Source organism: Stegodyphus dumicola, chromosome X1 (assembly GCF_044657685.1).
Source record: "Stegodyphus dumicola isolate Sdum_Otavi_A_Nest chromosome X1, ASM4465768v1".
Classification (NCBI taxonomy): domain Eukaryota; kingdom Metazoa; phylum Arthropoda; class Arachnida; order Araneae; family Eresidae; genus Stegodyphus; species Stegodyphus dumicola.
In genome coordinates, this window is record NC_140780.1 from 188,376,591 (window position 1) to 188,402,652 (window position 26,062).

At 31.6% G+C, this 26,062-nt stretch overlaps 1 protein-coding gene across 1 annotated transcript in view; it reads left to right on the forward strand.

Annotated features, from left to right (window-relative positions):
* Nucleotides 1–530: 530 nt before the first annotated feature.
* The window catches only part of LOC118200212 (alpha-2C adrenergic receptor-like), a 133,304-nt gene continuing 107,772 nt past the window's right edge, over nt 531–26,062 (forward strand). The window contains exon 1 of the mRNA XM_085807453.1: nt 531–853. The gene's annotated coding sequence lies outside the window, so the exon portion shown is untranslated. The remainder of the gene's footprint in view (nt 854–26,062) is intronic.

Sequence of the window (26,062 nt, forward strand, 5' to 3'; positions counted from 1 at the left end):
ATTACAAGGAAAAAGCACCATTTCAAAAGACAAGACAGAAAAGTTTAGAACAGAAGAATGGTAAAAGCGCATGAAAATAAATCAAAGATTTTTAACAAGAACATTTAAAAATTTAATTTATCGTTTGATTCCCATTTTTTAGAAAACCTAATTTAGGAGGATTATTTTTTTAAAATTTGTTTCTTATTTATTCCGGAACTTCAAAATATTTTTTAATTTTTTAAAGTAATTATAAAGCGTTGACGCAGATTGCAAGTTTTTCTGGCTTCCCATTTTTCAGAAATTTAGCAAAGTCAACCTTTATTTTGAAGATAAGAAACTTTCTTCTCACCAGCTGCAAGACGAAAACTTGCTTTGGACAACGTGTTGAAATTATCTTGCCCCTTAAAATTTTTTTAATTCTTTTTTAGCGCTTAGACCGAGGCGTTTTCCCACTGCATCAATGGCAACAGCAGAGCATGCCGGCGCTTCCAATAGTGCCGGCGCTTGCATCGATCTGTAGAACTAGATCGGCAGTTGGAAGAGAACGCCCGGCTTGGATGCTAGCCCTAGCGCCCTTTCTCTGCGAGACTCTTGACACATTGTTCTGCATTTAAGTTGGAGTGCATTCCTTTGCTGGCATTCTACGGAGATTGGTGTGGATCCCCAGCGCAGGATCCAGCGCTCCTGCTCGACGTTTAGTCTTTAGAAAAACAGTTGTTATCCGATGCACACACGAAAATTTTCATTTCATGCTCATGTTTGAAAGGAAGCGGAACATAATGATGCTATGATGCACACACATCACTTAGCAGAGCGAGGAAATATTATCATAGCTTCCAAACAAGCATGGAATACTTATTTTAAATAATGGGTAAGTTTAGAATTTGATGCAACTTAGCGCTTTTCTTAATTAAAACAAAATGCATATTTACGCTTTTTTCACTTTTAATTTTCTCAGTTTAATGAATAATAGTTTACCAATAATCTCATTTTGCTCGTAATTTTTAGAAAAACATCTTCTAGAAAGGTGGATATTTGGAAATTAATTTATGCTTTGTTTGGATATTATCATGACTCAGTTGTCAAAGGTGAAAGGGAAGAAATTCTCAAATGAGCTTTGGCTGCATGCTTGCTTACATAAATATGATATATAAAAATTGTATAATTTTACATAATTTATAAAGAATAGGCTGGAAAAAAGAATATGGGCAGATTAACAGAATTTCAAGGTATTAGCATTCTTTTAAGACATGTGAAGTAAAGAAAGTGCTTCATTTCAATCACATGGGTGATGACAAATGCCAAGGGATGCTTAAAGTTTCACCGTAAAAGGAATCTCCCGCTTCCTTTCACCGGGGAAAGGTAGCAGGAATTCCGTTTTCAGGAGAGCATGAATGTTGTAAATTTAATTAATGAATATCATGAAAAAAATCTAAGTGAAAAACAGTTGCACATGAAAAGACGATAAGTAAACGCATTTCAAGGTCATGCTGAACTTTGTAAAAGTGATCTGAACCTCATTCTTAAGGTAGGTTTTATTCGCTATAACAGATTTTGTAGAACTATTCCTTCAGTATTTTCTAAAGAAAGCAGAAAAATAACCTGATAAATCCTTTTAGAGATATTTTGAGAGCTATAAAATTATTATTATTGTAAAAGGTTTAGCCATGTTTGCTTTAATAAAAATGCATAAAAAATAAACTGTGTGCACTCTAAAATTTGTAGAATATATCCGCATAATTTAAATACCAGTATAAATTATTCATAGATATTAATACAAGATTAAATTTTAAAGATAAGAACATTGGGTCATTATTTTTTATGAAGATTGAGTGGAAACATACTTTCATATAAACTTATGCATTATTGAGACAATTTCAGTTTAATTATTCTATATAAATGAAACAGGAAGCAAAATATTATTCAACTTATTACTTAAATAGAAGGAAAGGATTTTCAGTTTAATTTGAAAAGAATAAAATGAAGAATATTGAAATTCGAAAACGAAAAAACTTTAATAAAGCAAAATACCTGTAATGCTTCACAACGACCAATTCCAGCAAGAAACAACCTGTTCATTAAAACAAAATCGTTTGAATACTTTTTTCCTAGAGAAAACTATTCTGCTAATTTAATTTATTCGTGAAGAAGATCCATGCTCTTTTTCACATAAATGCTTCAACCTCTTTTCATTAAAACCAGTGCTACATAAAGATTGGATTTTGCAAGTTATTAAATTTTGTGTTGTCTTTCATACCTTTTTTTTAATTTTTTATAACAAATTAGCATTTTATTTTAAAATAATTTTCCAAATCTTTTTAAGAAATGCTTTTATTGGGAGTTCAATATACGCTACTTACCAAATGTACTGCTTTATAATATTTGTCTATCAAGAAAAATAGTTAAAATAATTATCTTTCGCAATTAAATGATTCTAATGTTTCCAAAATTTCCGAATTACTTTAGATAAATGGAACTTGGAATTTCAGCTTAAAATACAAATAAAATTAAGTTTTAAGTTGACTCATATTTTACATTTAGTAATTTGAATAATTGAAGTTCATTTAAATATTGTTTCAAAATGTTTGTGAAAATGAAATTATATAGAATATTATTAAGATTGTGCTTTCTTTTTGCAGTTAACATTGTTATAAATGATAAAGGCTTCAAGGTTTTATGTAAGAGAAGAATTTTAAAGTCCTTTCCGTCCAAAATTATAAAAATAAAACAAAATTTCTCAAAATAAAAATTTAAATACTTGTTGCGTATGATAAATTTATCAGATCCGTGACTCCAAATATAGATAAACTAAAATGAAGCGGACATGCATCTAAGATTTCTGTGTTCCTTTTTGCAAAATTTATAAGTGTATGTTAGCATCAGTAGAGTAGTATTATCGCTATACATTGGACTTGAGTTAAAAATTATCTACCAACTAATATGCACATATACTTGTAATCGTCTAGTTAATTCATTTTAGTCCTATTTTCGTGAAGGAAGAAAGAGAATTACTGAATGTTTAGAAAATTTAATTTCAGATTTAACTCATATCTGTATTAACTTCAACATTTAAGACAAACTAAAGGATAATTTCCTTTGCATAATTTTTTGATAAAATATGTGCAAATGCTGTCATTACGGCCTCTTAAAAATTTTAATATATAATTTTAGATGAACTGAGAAGCATGAATTTATGCATTTAGAAGACATTCATGCATCGTTTAAGCTAAAATATCTAGATAAATCAAGGAAAATTTCACTAATTCTGTTCTGCACTAAAATGATAATTATTACCTTCTGCTTAAGCACTCTTACAGAGATGGATATATAATACGAAAGAAGTTTAGATATATTATGAAAAGCTTAAGAGAGAAAGTTTTAAGTATTTTATATGCAAGATTTCTCAAGAAGGAAGAATTTCAAATAATTTTTATGACGCTGGATATAAGCGGTTCAACTGGATTCTCTCAGATTGATGAAAAAATAGTGAATTTAAGAGAAAATAATTTTTATAATCGTTAAAAGTCGGCTAAAAACTTATTTAACTTTAATGAAGCTTCCTGGCATCACTAAGTCCGAGTTACTCATTAAAAAACTAACCTATAATTAAAACTTGACATAAAATGAATTATCGTATTTATTAAACGTTTTCTCTTCAGATGTACAAATGCACATGATAATCGGTTTTAATCTCTTTATTTGGAGGTGGGGGAGTCACACAATACGCATTCTTATCGGATGATTACTAAAAACATAATTTGTTTTATTACTACCGAGGCTGGTTACAAATAGCCGAGGCCTTTTAGAATAAGCTACACTTTTAATTGAAAAAAAAGAGTAGAACTCGAAATAAATTAGTTTAAAAATAATGCTGTCTAATATAGGGTGTTCAATTAAAATATCTAAAATGAATATTTAATCTTATTAAAAGCAGATATATATATGAAGCCAAGGTATTCACTGCAAATATTAAGTGCCGTATCTGAAGTTTCACTGAAACGTTTGCTTCATAATTAGAAATAGTTGTGGCCTGAAACCATAAAAATCGGAAAACGAACTGCTCAGGATATCCAGAATAAAGCAATCTTGTTTGTTAACTGTAGCTGTTATCACGCAGATACTAAAGATGTTAAGATCTAATACAGTGATGCATTTCTAAAACCCAGAACTAAATACATACAACAAAAAAGAGGTCTTGATTACTGTACATATTACGATATTACAAGTTAGATATTACAAGTTATATTACGATATTTAGATAATAAATGACGTATATAGGGTTTAGTTATCTTTACTAAATAATTTCTAAAAGTTTTTTTGCCTATTATTATCATTATTTTAATCTTTTTTATTTAAATAATTATAAATTAAAATGTGAAAAGAGTTCAATGATCTTTACATCATAAGATTTTGAGAAAAGTATATAAATCACGAAACTATAAGAAACGAAATCCAATAATAAAAATGTATTTGCTCTTGTATAGTAAAATTTCATAAGAAAAAATGAATTTAAAATATACAGGAAGGAGATAAACTTCATACGTATCATTCTGAGAAGACATTAATATTTCACAAACTTCATAACTCGTTTCACGCTTAGAAGCTATGCTTCGAGTACGAAAAGAGCATTCGAAAATTTTAAAAAGAAGATGCTGATAAAAGTAAATCTAGAATAATTAAACCGGAAAAATAAACCTAACATAGTTTTTCTCATGTGTTTTCTCACTCATCTTTCTTTTCAAATGCTAAAAGAATCTTTTATAAAACGTGTGAAAGATACAGTACGAAAGTACTGAAAAAATAATGTACAAAATGTGTACTTCTCAAGGAATACTTTCTTGAAAGCTCTTCTGAACTGAATTGTGAGCTTTCGATGAGGTAGTTATTGTTGCTGTCTCTTTATTGCTTAAACGCTTTGTAGACCATCCAGGCGTGATATATATTCTTCCTTAAATATTAAGAGAAGAAAAATATATGATTGGGAATTTTTATTCCACGTTGCCAACAAAGCCTGTATTGTTAGTATATCCGATTTGTCACTGAATCTTCTAAAGGAGCTTTCCATTTTGTTGACCTATAAAGACAGGCAAATAAGAGAGCGATTTTATAGTAACAGCAGTTTATTCGTTTCTTAGCAATATTACTTTATTATTTGATGTATAACTTGTGCATAAAAATATTATGATCTTTTCCTTTTTTCTGTTTTATATGTATTTCATTGCTCATATTGATTCGTCTCATCAACTAAGGGCGGCTAACTCTGCAAGAGAAAGTAGAGATTTCATAATAAAACTCTTAATGCAATTGAAAGGGACTAAATCTTATTAGTTTTATTTTTATTTTTAAAAACAGTTTGATATCCTGTTATGGAGGTGATCAGTGAATCGTTTAATTTCAGCCGAACTTCGAAACGGTTACTGTGCCGAGAAATGATACTACATTTTAAAATTAATTCTTAACAATGTAAATTAATAAAGTAGGAATTATTATCTACTATAGTTTAACTTATGAAAATAAGATAATAGTGAATAAAACTGGGTCAATGATTCAAAAAATATCCTAATAAAGCAGAAATTATTAAATATTATAGTTTAACCATAGCTAAATAATTTAATGATCGAATAAAATTGGATCAATGATTCAAGAAAGTATCCATGAAATATCATAGCAATATGAAAGTTTCTGAATACTGTTAAGTAAACAGCCTATGCAGCATGAGATAATTCTAACTGTCTTTGCTATTAAAAATAGAAAAACAAGTGAGGTACCATCATACTGATATTCAAAGATTAAAATTTCTGTAATGACTCCCTATTCAGAATTTTCAGGCACACTGTAGATGAATGAGCCCATATTGCAAAGAAGCGAGAAGATGAAAGCATTTCATTATATTGGATTTTACATTTTAAAAGATGCATAGCAGAAACCTATTCTCTTTTCAATGCATTAATGCCTGCTTTAACTCACAGTGTAAACTTTATCGGAAATTTATCTAAATGCTCAATTGTCTCCCAAAAGTGTTAAAAATGTTCCACAGCAAATATAAAGATAATACAAAAGTCACATGTCTTGACAGTAAATTTTAGATTTTATTAACTGCTATCACATATTTTATAGATGAGATATACCTTTTAAGTTTAATTAATAGTTTGACACTGAATGTTTGCATAAGAGAAGCTTCAAATAAAATTAAAATAGATTTATTTTATTTTTTTAAGCACGGAGAATATAAAAATAATTTAATCAAAAGAATATTCAGTATTAAATAGATTTTATTTTCTAGCTTATTGGCATTCTCTGTTAAATTATTTAATCATACTAAATTTCATCTGATTTCAAAACTAATTTTAAGTGACTTAAAATACGCTTATGTACTGCTGACTGACCTATGTTTGAAGGGCTTTCTGTATTAAATAAAAATCAATTTATGTTTTGCATTAAACTGCTTACTGAAACTTAAACGATAGAATCTTTATGGTTTGTGTTTTCAACTTTTAAAATTTTCGAATGCTCTTTTCGTACTTGAAGCATAGCTTCTAAGCGTGAGAAGAACCATGAAGTTTGTGAAATATTAATGTCTTCTCAGAATGATACTTATGAAGTTTATTTCCGTCCTTCATATTTTAAATTAATTTTTTTCTTATGAAATTTTACTATACAAGAGCAAATACTTTTTTATTATTGGATTTTGTTTCTTATAGTTTTGTGATTTATGATATCTTAATTTAATTCAGCTGCAAATGAGCCTTTTATGATAATTTTTAAAGAAAATAAAATGCTCATATTTGTAAAATTTAAATATCAGTATCAAACAAAAATATCAATAACATGAAGTACAAAGTACATTTAATTATGCGTTAAACTGAATTTGTTATCAATGCTGTAACGAGACAACATTGATTGCGGGGCCAAAACGAAATCTAATCGGATGCACACTGATGTTTTCACACATTGTAACTAACGAGATCATCCGTTTTTCAGGTATTTGAAGTAAACACCATAACACTGATTGGTCTTTAATAATGAAGGCATAATTTGATAAATGCATAATAACTTCTGTTTAGTGAATGTGAAAGTTTGAGTTGTTTCTCAAAAGTGGCTGTAGAATCACACCGAAAACTAACCTGCCTATTTCTGATGATAAATGCAAACGAAATAATTTTACTTAATAATCCAATGTGTATAACATTTCGAATGGTGATTAAATAAACAGCTGGTTAATTCAAATCAATAATATCTACGAAATAATGTCTTAAATTCATTATGCAATTTATGCTAAAAACGAAAAGCGGAAGAATAGGCTTTGCAAAACTTTCAATGTAATACTTATTGAAACTAGTGAAGTGGGCTGTTCAAAATGCTCTTAACTTACGGTATAAGACCTAGCGGAAGGGGTGATTTACTTCACAGCTTCTATTCGTAGGCATCATCATTTTCGATGAACAGAAATTAAAAGAGAAGTGAGATCTCCAAAAATACTAATTTTCCAGCTGAAATAAATTCGTTCATCACTACGCGAAATAATTCGCATAACTTATCTTTAATTTGAACCCATCATTAATGGCACGCTGTGAATAGTTGCTCAAGAACGCTTGTTTAATTGAAAACGGCAAAGCACTCTAAGGTTGTCTCGCCTAAGCGGAGGAATGCTTCGGAGATGACTTTCTCAATCAAGAAAACTGGCTTGTGTTTACATTATACATGGGAGAGAGGAAAACAAGAAAGCACCTTGAAGCTAACCCATTCACACAGATTCAAACCCGGATTGAGTTATCAGTATTCACTCATCTTATTAAGTGGTGGTCCATTCAAGAATGATCATGATTGTTATTTTTATTTAATTATTCATCTGAATTTTCTATTGTGCTTTGTAGTGGTTCATATTATTTTAATAAAATAAATAATAAAAGAGATAGGATTTTTCATAGTATAATATATGGTAAAACTTTATTTGTTGCCGAAAATACAAACAAGTTTTTTATTAAAAATTTTTAAGATGGCTTTTCTTCTATTAATTCAAACGCTAGAAAATGACCCCAAAACGAGTTGAACATAATCTGTAAACAAAGTAATCGGAAGTTACAGTTAAAAAATTGTTCTGCAAATTAAAAAAAACTACAGATAAAAAAGTGAATCTAACTAAATCTAATTTGTCTTGCTTTTTTTATGTGCATTCTTTATTCCAAATTAAATGAGAAATATGTGAAATTACACCTCATAAAGTGGCCTCAAAATTTTGTAAAGTACCGGATGACCCAAAAGTCTGTTAGTATTTTAAAATTCATTAATTTCCAGAATAATGTAGGAACAGAGTTAAAAATTGACGCACATGCTTGAAATGACATGGGTTTTTACTTAAAGCCAAAAAAATGTGTAGAAAGAAAAAAATGAAAAAAAAAAAAAAAAAGCTAACACATGACACTGGGCAGCAAAATATGAGAATCGTGTATGAAATGGGCTGTAGTGAGAAAAGGAATCAGTCCTTTCATGACTTTGTCACTTTTCCATCCTCGCCTCCGGGTGTTGGTCACTGTGTGATGTGGATTTATCTCATCAATCGTGATCGGACCCTTTTTCTTCGAGAAAATGCGTGGTTTTGCAATTCAAACTGTCAGTGGGAACTGTGCGTGGTGCGCTGATACGGAATCGCATCCTCCCTAGTCTAGCTGATAAACACCTGTTGGAAGGTATGACTTTTATGCAGGATGGCGGTCCGCAGCATATTGCTACATGTGTGAAAGATCTCTTGGACACATGATTTGCTGGGAAACGCGTGCTGAGCCGCCACTTCAACCATGCTTGGCCTCTTAAGTCCCAGATCTCAATCCGTGTGATTATTGGCTTTGGGGTTAGCTGAAATCGCAGGTCTACCGCGATAGTTCGACCTCATTAGGGATGTTAAAAGACAACATCCGACGTCAATTTCTCACTATACCTGCAGATAGGCTATGCAGTGTTGTTCACAACATTGTCCCTCGACTACAGTTATTGTTGATGAATGACGGCCGACATGTTGAAAATTTGTTAGAACGAACATAGTCTTTGCTAAAAATAAATTGTTATGCTAATTCATGCTTTTGTTATCGTATGAAGCGCCATCTGTTGGCGGTTTTAAGCACTTTGTATCTGCTTTCAATAAACCCCATGACATTTTTAGGTATGTGTGTCCGTTTTTACCTCTTTATCGGCCTTATTCAGCGAATTATAGAATTTTCAAATGTTAATTGATGTTTAGGTCACTCGGTAGTTCTGGCAAGGAATCACTGCAATTGGAAAATCGGTCTAGATGAAAAAATGGCCGCATGATGATAAAATATCTTCAGTCACTAATGACAAGGACTACTCTGATTGAGAATAAATAGCTGAAATATACGATTGATCCAATTTTAATTGCTCTATTTTTCTTGCGGGAAAATTAACGGCTAATAAAAGTCTAAATTGCAATCAATGCAAATAAGATGTGAAATTAGAAATCCCAGTTGCTTTCATTAAAACATTTTCCAGAACTTTAAAAATAATTGAAAAAGAGAACCCAACACTTAAATTTAGCATTAGAAAGAGAGATGATTAGGATTACATATTATTAATAACGAAAGAGAAAATATATCCTTTTAAATGGGTTTAGTATGCCTTACAATGTTTTTTTACTCAGAAGTATCATCTGTTCTAATGTTTCAAAAGAGCCTTTTTATACGGAAACATATTATACCAGAGTCATATTATGGCAACTTATTTCGGAGCATTAATAGAAATATTTCCGTTGTTTACAGTTTGTAAAATATTTTGGTAGGGTTATACTGCGAAAACATATTCTATTAGATAATCTATCACTGTAAAGCGAATCGCAACACAGAATATCATTAAAATATTTTACCTATTCCTTTAAAACATCAAAAGTTATCTTGTTACAAAGTTAGACGAAAATCATTTAAACTGAGTAGGATTTGTACTGAACTCTATCGATTTCGAAGACGACTGACAAAGTTCTTAAGTGGTTTTCTACTTGGAAGAGAGGATCTAATCCCAATCGTCTTTAGATCAACAGAGTTTTTTTATGAAGTCTGCACCTCTCAAAGTACTTTTATTTTGCACCAGCGTACGTCTTTTCCATATAAAAGACTTTATTCTTTAGTAGGCTTACACGATTTACATGATTTTCAGAACATCTTACAGCCCATTTCGCTGTTAAAGTTTCAGAAAACTATGCAAAATGTCAAATTCATAACTTGTATATTTTACATAAAAGCAAGCTCTACGATAAATTTGAATTATTCTTAGGTTGTAAAATTGGTATTAGGTTGTAAGATAACTAGTAATCAAACATGGTACAGAACAGAAATAACGGGCCGCATAGAAGTCTTGTTCATAAACTCCATGTCTGTAAGTTTCTAAATTTAGTTTCCTAAGTTATTAGTGAAAGAGCACATGATTAATACTTATCAAAAATCAAACTTATCCTCAATTGAAATTATTGTGATGAATGGGAGAGGGTTATATATGGCTTCAGAAACTATTTTTAATTCATTTGAGCTATGCTTATAACCTAGCTGCTCTTCACAGTCAAAGAATAATGCGAACTGTTAAGACAATTTTGTGTGACCTTAGCTTTAAATATTTGCCAGAATGTCTTTTTAAGTACGTGGCTCTCAAGCGCTTCGCCATGATAAATTTCCTAACTTTTAGTCCTCGAAATTACCTTTGATGATGAGAAGTACTTTATATCAATTAAGTAAAAAACTTTTGAATTATATGCTAGGAAGTAAATAAAAGAAAGAAAGTGATTAATAGGTAATTCGTACTCAGAACAGCAGCTTAGCTCAACTTTTTAAATTTACATTTTTATTTACAACTGTTGGAGTTTTATCCTGCCAGCAATGTGATATGATAATTAATTAACATAAATTGATCGAGCAAGACATAAATTTATATTTCACTACTTTGAAACAAGGCTAAGATATATTTTACCATAGTCCCAATGTTTAAAACAAGGCTAAGATATATTGTGTCAGAGTCACAAATCAAAACGTTTTTTAAATGTTTCCACGAAAAGGAAGGCTAATTAACAGAACATTAGACCTTTCAAAAATTGCTAAGGAAGTTCTTCCTATTGTTAGATTCTCTTGAAAGTGCGATACGATTTCCTCTTTCTTTTTTGACTTACATGGAACTTCGTAATTGTTAATAAAGCCTCGCAGAGGGTTATTTTCCTGTTAATTTATATAATGTTGCTTAACTATATAAAGAAACGTATTCCTAAGCTTCAAAATTACAAAAATATCTGACCTATAGGCACTCATATTTGGTTACATACAAGAAAAGGGAAAATAACATTTTTAAGTTACAGGTTAATCAATATTTAATATATAGAATGAAGGAACGAACTTCATCTTCAGTGTACTAAATGAGCTGTCAAGTCCACACGATCCAATTTCGTTTAGAAAGTCTCTCGCCAAGGCGCTTCGTCAAATGTTCTCGAATACTTGGACATTATGAATAAACCAATTTAACCTGATCCCACATTGAAATTTGTAAATAAATGATAACACTAGTGCAGTAAATAAAGTGTTTTTAACGAGCGTGGAATTAGGTACATATTTACAAAGATTATATAGCTTATAAACTGGAATTAAAATATATTGTCAGAAAATAAAATAAAAGAATGACATCCTCATTTTTGGATCCAGTGTGGAAAATGTTAAGAATAATTTATCATAATAGCAAGTTTATTTAGATACGTATAATACAGATTTTTGAAACGTTATTTCATACAATATTTTAAAGCTGCTTTTTCTTTTCTATTATTATGCACTATCATGTACGCTTTACCTTACACATAAAAAGGCAAATAGAAAAAGAAAATGCTGAAGTGTAATATAAAATAGGGATAAATGGGTTAAAAACGTCTTTAGGTTCCGAGAAGAATCAGGCTTTTATTGGAAACTGAAAATAGTAAATATATTGCAAAGTGACATTTGGCGCATATACAAGTTGTTACTCCGAATTGTTAGACACGCTCAGTTTAAGAAGAGTATCCTGAGATGTAATGTGACAGACACTGATTAACAAACATGGTAATTCGTCTATATTGTGGGTTAGGTTTAGGAGCGTCCTGCCGTATGCCACACTTGATCAAGGACAGGTCAAACGTTCGGGCTAGCTGTGAGAAGATTTTGAAATTATAGGCAGGAGATGCTGGGATAAAAATGGTAACAAAACTAGTCTCAGAATACCATCGATATGCTGCCATGCTATGGAAGACTATCAACGATATCATAGTATCCGTTTGTTCAGCGAGGCGTTCCAGGTGCGAAAGAAGCATGCCGTTCTTTAATAAAGAGCAGAAACTATACGTCGATTGGATAGACACATACACGCTGACCACTGACGCCGCGTGCTAATCCCTTATAGAATTTGGTGCTAGTTCTAACATCGTCTCGCAACGGCTCATGCAGATACATCCATACTTATAAATGGCATCATATGACCTTGGATGGTAGACAGAAAAGCAATCGGTATTGTTCTTTGTAATTTTCGCAAATGCTGTATCATGGTATTCTACTGTTTCCTGGCAGTGCAAGGATAGCGAAGACCTTTGACTAGTCACTGCCTCAAAAAACCAATTGTATTGTTGTAGCTTGTGCTACGCTGTTAAAGCGACTGAGCCAAGTAATGTCTTTTAGTCCAGTAGTACAGCACGTCTCAACATCTTCTGTCTAATTGTACGAGCTTAAGATCGACGTTAAGGCGTATTTGCAATACTCGGGAAAAACATTAATTAAATAGCGCAGAAGATCTGCTTATTAAGTTCCTACTTGTGACGAAATCTCTCATATTTCAAATAAACTCATTAGCGGTGAAGTTAGAAAAGAGATTTAATTAAATTTCATATTCAATCGTGAGTACATTTTATATTATTAGAACAACATTTATTATCATAAAAACTGAATACCATCCCAATCTTTATGGTGTCAAAAGCAGTATTAAAAATCTAGAAATTATAAATTTATATTTCAAAAATACTTGATTAGTTATTAATTACTTAATTACTCACTTTCATTGCGAATGAAGTTAATTTTTTTAAATTTTTAGATCAAAACTTTCTTAATCTTCACTGAAAATTTTAATGTGTCGACGTATTATAATCGTTTTAATGTAAACTACAGGAAACGTTCTTATCGTTCAGGAAATTTTAATGTTCCTAAATGCGCTGAAAATGCGAATTTATAATTGTACCATAATTTTCAATATAGATTATTTCAAAGGAAAAGTTAATTACCCGAATCCGTATTAAAAGCATGATTGTCCAGAAGCAATTGAATAACTTTTGCACAGATTACAAAAGACGTTTTTTTTAATACAAAAACATTCTAACTGAACTGAAAATTCTATATTTTATAGGTAGTAAAACTATTTAATGCAAAGTGAAAAAGTAGTTTCCTGTCAAAGAAAAACTTACTTTCCAAATCTGTAATGAAAATTATATTTTTTAGAATCAACGCATTTAAACATAACTCACAAAAGCTGTTTTTACATATTATACATTAACATATGATGTAAACACACTTCTTACATTTAACACTTGCTGCAAAAGTAAGGCAAATTAAAATTAATAATGTTTATATGATTTAACATAAATTACACTTTTTTTCATAAATAGGCTTCAAATCGAGCATGGAGCAATGAAACACGTAAAAGTGGTTCTGAACTGTCGTGTAAAAAAATTAATATTTTGTAAGTCTGAGGTGCAAAAATTATATCAAACTTCCTTTTTTATGTAAAATTCTTCTATTGCTCTTCAAACGCACTTCATTAGCTAATCAATGCGAAAAAAATTCTTTGTTCCTTTGATTTTCATTTGATTCCTAAATTTGCAATATAGTTAGAAAAGTAAATTTGATGCACTATTTTCACAAAAAATCCTTTTTTTAGCCATTGCACTCGTTCTTCATTTCATATTTTGATGAAAGTGAGAATATTTATCAGGTTTTGACTGCTAAAATATATTTGATACGCTAGGTATGTAAGTAATAATGTTAGACTTTTCTAAGAGCATGCAGTGCCCGTTTTCTCTAACAGTGAATGGATCGAAATACGTCCTTCAATGCATTAAATGATGTAGTAGTGAGATGAGGAAATTTTTAAGTTAAAAATCCATGCTTCTAAGCAAAAAGCAAAATCATTTATTGAATTTCAGTTCACTATTTGAATTTTTTTCATTAGTTTTACATTTTTGTGAAATGAAACCAAGATGTTGCACTATTCAATGAAACTGTAGAGATTAGTCATTTCGGAGCAGGACACATAAAAAATCAACAACGCCTTATCGAAATTTGAGCCCTATATTTTCCAACTGCTAAACCTCGTGTGAGAAGGGTTGATGCTTCCTTAGAAAATAAGAAATTAACATTTCTGAGGAAATATCAGTCATGAAATTAGTAATTTGGCTTTATAAGCTATCCGACAAATTACATAAGGCTAGCTTCTTGGCAGGATTTATGTTTCACAATATGAGAAACTAAATCTCTCTTGTCTACTACAATGTGCTCCAGATATTGAACACTAGTAGAAACTGCCACTCTTATGCATTTCTTATGTTACTTACCTCAGGAAAGGTGTTCATGTTTCTGCAACTTGTCTTTGAGATTCCTGTGGTAACAGAATTATGGAACTTCGAGAATTCCCGTTTTTCAGTTTCAGCCCGAAACCGCAAGTTTAAAATTACTAGAGCTTCAGTATTTGTCCTTTTGACAGAACGCCATAAACGAACTTCCGACCTGGTACCTCCCGACATATATGTATATGTTAGTTAAATAAGCTTGTTACTTGTAAGTAACATAAGTATAAGTTCACATGCAGAACATGACAGTAAGGAAAAAAGGCTATTACCAAACTCAAATAAGAGTATACAATTATAAAAACGTTCTTTTATAATAGACGCCATGTAACCTTTTTTTAATAATGTTCTCTTGAAAGGTTATAAGGTATTTCTTCCACTTTCCTAGCGAGCCTTCGTGGTGTAGTGGTTCTGCACACTGAGCCGATATTCAGAGGTCCGTGGTTCGATTCCCGGCGAAGGCGTTTGCTAATTTTTCACCTTGCTGGCCTCTAAAAAAATCCTAATGACTCTACAAGGTTTTACTTTAGGTATAAGCACAGTTTTTGCTGAAAACATTTGTTTTAAATGCGAGTCTTAATTAAACGTAAGAGTCAAGTTGCTTTTTCATCAAAATGTTCAATTTAGTAGTAAAACATAAAACACATATTGAATGCCCCTTTTATTGCAAAATTTTATAACTTACCTGTTCTTAAATGTAATTAAAGTGTGGATGATTTAATTTTGTAATTATTTAATGTATCATTTTTATTTTAATACTTAAATTTTGCTTAAAACTGCAATATTCACATTTATTTAGATTTCATACTTCAGTTATTAATTTTTAATACTCAGCTATAGGTTTCTGGGTCAAAGCAGGTTACTCTCTGTTTATTTTCTTCATTTTGTGGGCTAATGAATACTCATCAAAACCCCTGGAACTTTAATTAAGCAGGTAATGCGTGTTTCTAAATATTGGCAATATGTCAAAACTGATAAAAAAAGTATTATTCATTAAATTCTGTTATGACGCATTAGTAAAATAGTATACTACTAATGAAAGATTCAATATAAAAAAAGTGTACGTTTTGGCTTACTTTTGTCACTGAAGTTTCATCTCATTCGTGTAATTTTCATAAGATTTGTAAGCTTTAGATAATATACTTTTATCACAGAATACAAAATATTTTGTATTTTATCACAGACTACAAAATATTTCATGTTCAGCCCCCTTTCTTTCAGAAGAGAAATGCACAACTAATTTCAGTTCGAATGATGGAAAATAAAAATACATTTATTAGAATAGCCGGAGAATTTTTAATGAAGAGTAAAAATGCTAGATGTTCATTCACAACTTTAGCAGTACAGAGTTCTTAGCAAGAAACTAAAGCAATAATAAACAAGGTAGTGGGAAAATCATTTCAGTTAAGGTATGTGGGGGGTAAATCCATCCAATAATACTAATTCAGAAGTCAAACAACAAAAATCAGCGTTATATTTACAAAATTTTCACAGGACTAGTTTCGATGGTTTTACCGAACCACCATCCTCAGCTGCAAAACCGCAAATGTTTGTTTGCGGTTCTATTTGCGGTTTTGCAGCTGAGGATGGTGATTCGGTAAAACCATCGAAACTAGTCCTGTGAAAATTTTGTAAATATAACACTGATTTTTGTTGTTTGACTTCTGAATGAGTATTTATTCGGCGTGTTATTGTGTCGTAATCATCCAATAATGTTCTTTTATCACATTTACAGAGCTAAAATGTAGGTATGTAATGCTACGAATCATCATCCAGATTAAGAAATGAATTCGCACAAGCATGCTCTTCAGTTAAGTTTGAATTATCTCTATAAACGTATTAAAACTTTCTAATCAAACCGAGTTGTGTAACTTAAGAATCAATTTCCTGATCAAATTAACTTTTCCGATACAAGGATGGATATGTTTGAAAGGCAGGCCAGACCACTGATGTTTCTATCATCAAGACGATAGCTTTATAATAGAATGCAGATGGCTGGTCCATTCTGATGCTGTTTTTCCTTTCTCACATACTGCTGTCTAATAATTTCAACTCCTCTTAAATCTGTAAAATTATCATTCATGCTGGTTTATTAACAATATCTCTTCAACTGTGTTAGATATCAGGCAGCATGTAGGAAGGATATATTCTTAAGTCGTTTGGCTCTTAGTATAACTATCAAAACATAACGGGTAATAAAACGGAGAGCAGCTACAAGCCATATTATCAAAGAGCAGCTATGACCAATGCTTGAACTGCCAACTCTGTTTCAAAACACTACATACCGTAAGTCTGAATGGGAGTGGTCGGTAATCACATTGTTTGTCGTGTCTCTGAAAATCGAAAACACCTGCGTGAGAGAGGAGGTGTTATCAACGAAATGGAGTTCGTGGAATAATTTATACTGTCGTTATATTGCCTGTTATTTAGCTCATAGAATAACAGAATTCACTTTTTCTTCTTTTTAGGACTTTAGACTATGGATGTAGAAAGGAATATATAACTATGCAAGGCTCTTCATGTTTTCAGTAGCAGTTTTTGGTTGTTGCATAACAATTTCATTTGTTGATAAAATTACTTTTTTGATAAAAAAGAAGTTACATATTTATATCTATTTTTAAAACATATAAAATTTTTTTAATATTACTTTGGTTCTAATTTTGGTTACAGGAACAAATTACATTATTTTAGAAATGATTTTTATTTACTTGAAGCAAACTGATACAATAGTTAATTATTCTTCAAAAAACATTGATAAAAGAATATTTAGAACCTCTTGCAGATAATTGTCAAAGTAAGAATACTTTTAATTTTCCCCTGAAGAATAACAATTTATCCGTAATTTATCACATGAGTTGTACAGGTTTATGTTCAAAACATTATATTTTAAGCAAATAAAAGATTCAATACTTGGTTTCTAAAGTTATAAAATTTGATTCATATCAAATCTTTGAGTTTTTCCCATTTTTGCACGGTTGAAAGAAATTTTCTCCTTCCTTACCGCGTGTTTTCCTGATATAATTGGAAGCATGGTCGGCTAACGCCGGGATGTCCGGAGTTAGAATCCCGAGGATTGCATCGCTGATGTTTCGTATTTCCTGTTCCGAAATACACCCAGTGGCTCTAAACGTTATTTCTACTCCTTATTTTCACAGAAAACGTCTATAAACTCAATTAAGATAATGCAGCTGAAGGGAAAGCATAAAAGTTAGAGAAACACAGAACTAAGTTTGGCTGAAAATTATAAGAAACGTAGAAAACGGAGTAACATTAATAATCTACTCGAAAATTACTCTTTTAGCATTTTGTAATGTAACAAAATCATGAACATCTCATATATTATTTATGGTTCCATTTTTTTCTGCATAGTTTATCTGTGATCTTAATATTTTATTTTGAATACCGCTAATACATCAGAGAACAATCAAGGCTTCTCTATTGACAGCCTATGTCTGCATTTAAAATGCCTTACATGCACAATATATGTGAGGAAAATGAATTCGATTTATGCTACTTAGATGGAAGACATTTATTTCCTATTAAAACATATAAAACATATAAAATATTTTGTCATTTGTTTTGTCCCTTCTTGCCCTATGGAACGCGCATTTTTTTTTAAACTCTACCACATATCCTCGCGCACGTTTACGCAATAGCTTCATAGATATAAATCTTGTCTCTTCTGTTTTCCCTCTGCAAGCTTGGGTATATGACCCCCAAACGATACTTTTTTCTTTATTTGCTTTCACTTATTTGCTTCCATTTCCCAAGTCCTAAACATTTCCTGGCTCATAATTCCTCATCAGAGCTCTCTCTCTCTCTTTACCAAGATATTATTTATGTGAAGATCAATAAATAGCTAGGAGGAGAGAATCGCACTTCCGCTCATCTACGTACCGAGTGGCAGACATCCAAGGACGTTGTAAGAATTCTCTAAAATCGTGTGCGCCATCCTTTGCTTTAGAAATTGCGATTCTCACTTAGACATTATCGATATAATGATCAGAAAACTGCAAAAGGAGAAAAACCGAGTCTTGCACGTCTATGAGTGACCTACATACAATAAGTAATGGGAATGTAGAATAATTTTATTTTTAATTCCGCTGCGACTGCAAATCCTTTTTGATCTCCTTTCTGATATATATCATAAAGGCGATAGCGTACATCAGTTATCTGGAATATTTAGTCGATTTTTAATATGTTACAGTTTCATTCGTTTTGAAAAACAAACATGTATGCTGGGATAGAACGTAAAAGCTAAATATGTTAAACGCGGTTATGATTCTCATACCCAAGGATATTTCTGAGTAACTCTTTTTAAAATTATTCATTTGTCCTCCTTTCAAAAACAATTCTTGAAATAAGTAAACTGAGTGAACATAGTTTCAAAACCCCTGGAAATTCGTTAAATCAATAGCACATCGCTAGGCTTAAAGAATTCCGTTCCAGTAGATTCATTATGCAGTCATGCATATATCATGTGTAAGTTAGTGCGGGGTACAATCAGACAATACGATAATTCAATATCTACGTTCAGATTTTATTAATGTTGCAAATGTAAAAATTTATTCGAACAAATAAATGTTTGAAACAGATAGCAAAATATGCATTTTCTTGTCACAACAGAATTTCACGTTTCCCTTTTAATGACCAAGCATTCATCAACTGGTTTTAACCTTAAATCTGAACAGGTTTTTATAAAATCCATTTACTTCTGCGTTATGTTAAATCAGAGTTTCTTAAACTGTGGGTAGCGTCCTCAATTATGATCCAGAAACCTGCAGTAGGGCGTCGCCAAAAATTTTAGCAATTTTTATATTTCTTTAACTTATTATAATAATTTTACAGTTACCAAATATTTTTACATAATGTATATGAAAATAGATAAAGATAAAACAAGAAAAAAATAAAACGTTTCGACGCATTTTTTTCTAATAGAAATGTTTATTTTATTTTAAAAATTAAAGTTAATGACTTAAGACTGCAATAGTAAATTACAGTACAAGTGAAGAAACTGAGTTTCACTCACACGTGTGTCGGAGTTTTGCAATGATTATGGGGTTCCATAAAATTTTCGTAAATATTATGGGGTCCCAACGCCAAAACGTTTAGGAAACACTGTGTTAAATTATTTCATCTTTTCCCAGAAGAACTAACAATTTGAAATTCCGTAGTTCGTTTGCATTCAGATAATAATAGTTCTCGAAGCAATTAATAGTAGCACAAGAAAAATTTTAGTAAAATTAATAAGCTAAAAATATATTAAGGTTTAATAAATCAATGTTTCCACGCCACACACAACTCTTCCCTTCGCATTTTCTAACATAGGATATGGAAAAGAACAGCGTGCAGTACTGTTGTACACTTCTATCGGGTTACTCGGAAAGTAATTTCGTTTTTTTTATGAAATTGAAAGATTTTCTTATAGTAAATAAATATTTTATTGAATTATATACTGTCCATTCTGGTCCAATACCCTTTGATATCTTTCTGTCTGTAGAATGAGTCCACGCTCATAATTTATTTTTCTTTGCTGGCAAAAACCTGATCCAGGTGATTTGTAATCTCCTCATTTAAAGTAAAGGTTTTACCCTTTAAACCATTGTGTAGAGACCGGAACAAATAATAATCAGAAGTTACCAGATCTGGAGAAGAAGCTAAAAAAATAATTATTAGTAGAAATTAATGTAGGAAGAACACAATCGAAACAGAAATGTATTAGGATTATTTTTCTCCTGACATTTCTGGGTGCATGGTTGGCTCAAAACAACACACTTGCTTGTACAGCCAGTTATCGGGTTGTTCGAAAAGAATTTTTTTTTCCAACGGACGGCTTAAAAGTATTTCTCATAGAAACTTCACATTGAAGTCACATAATCATTATACATTTTGACAACTGATATTGCAAGGCTTGCTTTTGAAAACATTCGATTGATTCTATGTACGAGTAGTAGAGTTTGGTTGGCGCCTTTTTAAATATGGAAAGTGAAAGGAACATTTTTGGCATATTTTACTTTTTTCTATCGAAAAAGGAAAAATGCTCTTCAAGCTAGAAAAAAATTACCCTATGTGTATGGAGAAAATGTTTTGACAGAACGCCAGAGTCAAAACTGGTTTGCGAAATTTCGATCCGGCTATTTTGACCTTGAAGATGCACCACGTTTTAGTAGGTCAATTAAAGCTGATGAAGACACAGTAAAAGCATTAGTTGATGCAAACCGGCGAATAACAACTCGTGAGATAGCCGAAAGACAACATTTATCGAATTCGAGCGTTCATGATCATTTCAGATGCTTAGGTTTAATCTGAAAGCTCGATTTCAGGTTAAACCTAAGTTCCTCATATTCTTACGGAAAGAAATTTGTGGTGTAGCATTGACGCTTGTGATTCGCTTCTCAAACGTCAAGAAAATGATCCACTTTTGAAGCACATCATCACTGGGGACGAGAAATGGGTTGTCTACAATGCTAAGCGCAGGAAATTATGGAGTATAAAAGATGAACCAGCTCAAAGCACTTCGAGAGCCTATATTCGTAAAAAAAGGTGATGCTATCCGTTTAATGGGAATTCAAAGGAATCGTTTTTTTAGCTTCTACCGTACAACACAACGATCAGTTCTGAAGTGTGCTGTCATCAACTGTACAAATTGAATGATTCACTGAAACAGAAAATGCCAGAATTAATAAATATATAAGCTCTAGCGTTCCACCAAGACAATGCAAGACCTCATACAAGTTTACATACGAGACCTCATTTGGTAACTTGCCAAAAGCTCTTACGGCTTGGATTGGATATACTTCCATACCCAAGATCGTCTCCAGATCTGGTACCTTCTAATTATTATTTGTTTCGGTCTCTACAAAATGTTTTAGATTCTTCAAATGAGGAATACCTTTACTTCAAATGAGAATAGTCAAACATCATCTATATCAGATTTTTGCTATCATAGAAAATAAAGAAATATGAGCGTGTAATCATGCTTCTGCCAGAAAGATGTCAACAGCTATTGGACCAAAATGGACAATATGTAATTCAACAAAATATTTATTCACTATAAGAAAATCTTTCATTTTCATCAAAAAACGAAATTACTTTCCGAACAACCCGACAGAAATATAGCTACATATCTGAAGTAAACTTATGTTACAGTATAATGTAAAACTTCCATACTCAAACTTTTTATGTCAGACCACACGTATACGTTTATTACATTACGCAGGCCACGGCAAATATCTCATTATTTAATAATATAAGAATAAAAAATAAACTTTAACGTATTCAATTGCTAATCTAAAAAAATGCGATTTTATTGTGTAGCTATCTGGTTTCAGGGATAATAACTCTTTATTTGATCCCATGCAAGGAAAGATGCGAAATTGTAGGATAAGTTTAAGGCTCCAACGAAAAAGAAAGAAGACAAATTATTGCGAATAAAGGACCCTTTCCTTTGGTCACTAATAGCGTAGTACATTATAATTTTGTTTGAATAAGGAAAATATTCATCTTTACATATCGCCTTTGACGTATATATACATCTGTGCCTGGTTTCCTATGTTTGCCAAGAATGTAACAATTTCATATTATGCTTTCATTACCGAGCATGTAGTGAAATCGCCACCAGCATGTTTTGTTGTTTTTGCAAGGATTTCTTGAAGAAAGTTATATTTTACTTCTGATAAAGATCCGTGAAGAAAAGGTGTCACTAAATTTTTTTTGTAACATAATGAAGACTAATGTTGTATTTGTTTTATTCCGCACTTTTACGTAAAAGCAGACAAGTTGTTGAACCATGTTAATTTGCAAGAAAAAAATATTCCTCTTCCTACTTACCTTAAAATAATTTATTTTCCTCAGCTATTTTTTGTTTGTTTATTGAAAAAATTCCTTTTCTTACGGATTATAAAATTCTATGAATATATAATTAAAAATGAAAATTGTCTCTTATCGCCGCAGCTATATAATAACAACAGTTCATGGGCGATCAATGCAAGCTTCGTTTGGGTTGTGCATTCGGCAGTGGTCGGCAGTTTAATAATTATACCAATGGCGCCATAAAATTAAAGCAAAGGAATTTTGTTTTAGGCAGCATGAAGTAGCTTACCGGGCCACTTGATGCCCAGGGTAGGAAGTTGTATATGGATGATGTAGAAGGAAATGATGAAGGTGCAATGTAGAGTGGAAATGGTGAAATTATAATATTAAGGGAAATGTTTCATTATAGTATATAGAGAAAGATATATAGAAAAAGACCACTCTTTTTAATTAGATACTCGTATATTTTGAAGTGGAAACATTTTCAACTAAAAATTGTATCCTGTATACCTAAGTATATCTCCGTTTCTGAGTTACCAAAGAAATACATGTGTATTAGTGAACAATTCTCCACTTCATAGACATTTTTAAAAAGTAGACTACAAGTATATGTCTGCTTAAAAGTAAGAAATACTGAAGCTCAGAGTTATAAAATAATTCCATTAAGTAATGGAAGTAAGCAGCAATTTAAATAGGGAAGCCTGTTGAAGAAACTGTGAAAGAGTGACTAACTAACGGCTATGTGCTACGATTAATGTTAAACTGCTATACATTAATAGAACATAGTCTCGGTGTAACTAAGGCGTGGGAGTTCAAAGGCATTAAGTAAATTGAGTAAAATCTGTTCTGAACTGATGATTATCGATGCATTCAGCGGTTGGTGTTCGGCTGGGCTATCTCCCTAACCCAATATTGGTTTACATATTAGGAATCGTTTCATCGTATCTAAGGTGTATTAACTTAGGAAAGGTAAGCAACTAAGATCCATTATTATCACTTCTGTTTGTGACAGATTCGAAGCATTTATTTCCCTACCTTTCGTGTTATTACTTAATATTGCTTTCAAGTTTTAGTAAACAAAATTATGTTCGTAAAGCATGTAATTCTACTCCACAAAGTGCTGAGTGAAATAAATTTAAGCGTAAAAATCTACATTTTATAATAATTACTTATTTTAAACTGAAACAAATAAGAATGTTTTTTAAAACGCTTTCTGCTTAAAGGTCATATTTACAGCATAGCAATTAAAGGAAAATACATTTAGTTAAAAACGATAATGTTCAGCCTTTACAAACGACTTTGAAAGACAAAGGTTGCTTACAAAATAAGGAACCAACTGGTAACATATTCGAATGTTACACTCAGTGAAAAAAAGGAAAATAAGTTATCAAATTTATGTACACTTTTCATACATTATGGCTAAGTTCTAAAATTATTTAATCAGTATAATAATGTTGAATGGTTTAAATTGTATCCACATTTTCCAAGCGTATTTTATTATTAATATAATTCCAAATTTCTTTCGTGGATCACAAGTATTTTTTGGATTTTAGACACGGTTTACGTAACTGGCCGCGTCAAATGAGATTCTAAGACTACAATTACTGCAATTATGTGGATTAAAATCTTTACATCAAGTGCAAGAAAGTCAATTAAATTCTGATTATTCCGTTTTCCTAAAATAAGTATATGTTAAAATAAGCATATCCTAAAATAAGTATATCAGGTTCACTGTTTCTTCTAACCTTCTTCGGAAACATACAATGACCTGACTAGAACAGAGAGCTTACTAAAGCTATGTTCACTAATTGTAGTAAGTAGACAGGATACAGACGAAGGGTATACAAAACCCTTTATTTTTTTTCTTTATATACAATGACTTCCGTACTTCGGAATACAATGACCCTCCACTCGGGGTCTAACTTAAAAGATATCAAAATAAAACTAAACTCTAATTTAACTTTAGAATAAGATTGGCCTTATAATAACAGAAAGCGTATGTAGCACAGAGACTGTGAACACTACAATACGTTTAATTTATCAAGAGGATTAAAACCTCTGGCCTGGAAGGCAAATAGCAACTGCGTAACTTCTAAGGTAAGCGGCCTGCTTCGAACTCACTGCTTCCTCTCTCTCTCTTGGCAAAAAGGCCACACTTAAATACTTGGCGTTCGCCAGACAACTTTGCATAAAATCCTTAAAGCATATAATTCTGGCCGGAAGTAGAAAATAAGAAGTGATAGTAAAGATTTAAAATAAAATAAACGTTAGTAAAACTTAAGATCCTTACATACTTCCCGCCAGAGTTAATTAGTTTGAAACTGAGGTCTAAAACGACCTTGTTGAAAACTTTTAGCTCTAGAAACTAACGCGAGGCCAAACTTTTACAAACATAACTTAGCTAGAAACTAGAAAATTTTAAAAGAAAGAAATTTGTTACAATAGCAGCTCCCGGAATATACAACAATCTTTTTTCTTTTTCATCTGTACTGCATCAAAACAGGAGCTTTATTCAATTCTGGTTCCTTCCAGAGATCTGGAAGGAAAACTAGTTTAATGAAATGTTACAGAATGACATTGCAAATAACATAGAATATACTTTTCTTAACATTCTTATTTCATTCATGACTATTTTAATTATCTCTCCCCGTGCTCTCTGACATGTGTTGTAAAAACACCAAACACGAATGTGTTTCTGTCTATGTGTTCAACACTTCCTCCTACAATCAAAACACTAACGTGTTAAAATTCAACATACGAGACCTCTTAACACACCCTAATTTCAACTCTAGACCCTGAGGTACTATTCTGAAAGTGGCTAACTCTAAAGTGTAGCGTCAGAGAGCCTAACTACATCATTCAACCTTTAACACATATTCACCATGATTTAATCTTTACAGTCACACGAATAACAAATTTTTTAACATTACTTTCACTTTTACCATATCACGTTATTTCTAAACATTCAAAATAACAGTTCACATGTATACAAGAACATATCAAGATGCCGTTAATTTTACACATTTGAAAACATACATTAGTAGTACATTGTTAACTTCTATTCTTTTCAAAGCAAGTGCCAATTCTTTCTACATTGAAATAATACTACATTTCAAAAAGTCTTTCAGACTAAAACTTCTTTCTTGTTAGAATGTTTTAAATAAAATTTATACAATAACTTTTTACAATATTTAAGTCTTTAGACAACGCTATTATACATCAACTTTAGTTTTACGCGCGAGTAATTGAAAAACATAATAAGAAAATCGGTCACAACTCATTTCTCGCCCTTTTGGCGATAAAGGTAGACCTCGCATGAGGTAAAACTTCTTCAAATCTGCCACTTGCAGTAAGAATGAAAGATTAACTTAAGTTTGTAAAGTAACACAAAATTTTACTTATCTTTGTAATATTCAGACATCCTTTTCTGGGCCCAGTCTTTAAAGGTGCTGCAAACCGTAGCTTGGTTGATCCTCCTTCTTGTACGGGCTCGCCCTTCAGTGCTTTCCTCTGGAAGCTTCCGTTTTTCACCACTACGGCCACCCTTGAACATCTTCCTTCTGTCCTCTGCTTGTGGTCTTGGCCGTTTGAAGGCAGCTGGTCTTGGTGGAACCGGGAAACTTCTGTCGTGATCCTGCTTGGACCTCGTTGTTG